This window comes from Cervus canadensis, chromosome 31 (assembly GCF_019320065.1).
Source record: "Cervus canadensis isolate Bull #8, Minnesota chromosome 31, ASM1932006v1, whole genome shotgun sequence".
NCBI lineage: Eukaryota > Metazoa > Chordata > Mammalia > Artiodactyla > Cervidae > Cervus > Cervus canadensis.
Window position 1 is genome coordinate 426401 of NC_057416.1, and position 1779 is coordinate 428179.

Below are 1779 nucleotides of genomic sequence, written 5' to 3' on the forward strand. Positions count from 1 at the left end.
GAAGTGGCTCAGTCGTGTCCAACTCTTCATGACCCAATGGACTGCAGCCCACCAGGCTCCTCCGTCCATGGGATTTTCCAGGCAAGAATACTGGAGTGGGGTGCCATTGCCTTCTCCAAGAGTACCTCAGTGATGCTCAATATTGAAGAAAAAGGAAAAAATATATGCCAAGCAAGTGGAAATGAGTCCTTGAGTGAGACTAAAAGCTTAAACCTGCTTAATCATAAGAAACTGATGTCTGTTGTTGTGTTTTCTTCCAAACTACACTTCCATTCTTTGTTTCCATTAGACTAGATCCCAAGCTCTGGAAATCTGTATGTGAGTGTGCATGTGTGCTGAGTCAGGTCCAATTCTTTGCGATTCCATGGACTGTAGCCTTGCAGACTCCTCTGTCCATGGATTCTCCAGGCAAGAATACTGGAGTGAATTGGATTCTCCAGGCAAGATGGTATATTTTGGGATTGCTTTTGAGACACTTTTTTTTCCTTTTTCTTTCTTTCTTTTTTTTTTTTTTTACTGGGAAACTGTCAAAAGAGAACTTTTCTTCATTGTACCAAGGTTTCTCATAAATACTCTTCTTAAAGCCTGTTTCACATCATTGTTCCTGAGGCTATAGATAAATGGATTCAACATGGGATTCACAAAAATGCAAATCACTGACACAATTTTCCCTTGTTCCACAGATTGCTTGTTTGATGCTCTCAGATACATGCAAGTCAGGGACCCGTAGAACATACCACAGGTGGAGAAGGCTTTGTGCTGCCTTTTGCTGGAACGGATCCTCATAATGGTGACAAAAATGAAAATGTAGGAGATGAGGATGGTGATTAGGGAACCTGTGAGGTTAATCCCTGTGGACACAAACAGGGCAGTTTGCTTTATGTAAGTGTCAGAACATGTCAACATTAAGAGGAGTGGGTTCAGCACAGTAGAAATTGTTGATGGTGTTGGATCCACAAAAGGACAAGCAGGAGGTCAATATTACCTGCATTGTGCCCACCATAGACCCCCAGAGGTAGGGGAAAGTGACCAGGCAGATGCACAGTGACCTGGACATCCTTCCGCTGTAATGCAGGGGGTTGCAGATTGTCATGTACATGTCATAGGCCATAGCACCAAGCATGTAATACTCAGTAAGAAGCAGAATCACAAAAACAAAACATTGTGCTAGGCACCCCATGTAGGAAATGGTTTTTTTCTCTAATAAGAAGTTAAGGAGCATCTGAGGAGAGACATTTGTAGATTAAAAAATGTCTACACATTCTAAATGGGTGAGGAAAAAGTACATGGGGGTTTGCAGCCAGGGAGTGAATCTGATTAATAAAATCATCCCAAAGTTCCCAGTCAGAGTGATGAGATAAATCAGGAGAAACACCATAAAAAGGATGGTCTGCAGCTCTTGTTTACTAGTAAGTCCCAGCAGAATAAACTCAGTTGCCTCTGTGCCATTGTATGAGGAAAATGTATCCATTTTCATATTCTCTAATAAGAGAAGAAATGTTTTCAGATATAAAAAGAAATAGGTTGTATGAAATTCAAAAATAGACAAAATAAATCAGCACTAAACCAAACTGGTTTTCAAAAGAGAGATCTAACTAAGTTGTTACTACCCTGAGAAATACAAGAGTTTCATTAGATGCCTCAGATGGTTGGTAGTGCGGAGTAAACTGGATAATCTATTTCATGAGCAAGTTTTGATTTCCATGCAGCATCAATGCAGGCTGCTCCACAATCTCCACCTATCTCCACTAAAACATACAGAATCTGACTTACCTCTTT

General features: G+C 40.7%; 1 pseudogene; it reads right to left on the bottom strand.

Annotated features, from left to right (window-relative positions):
* Positions 1-513: 513 nt before the first annotated feature.
* LOC122432271 lies at positions 514-1471 on the bottom strand (annotated as a pseudogene).
* Positions 1472-1779: the final 308 nt, after the last annotated feature.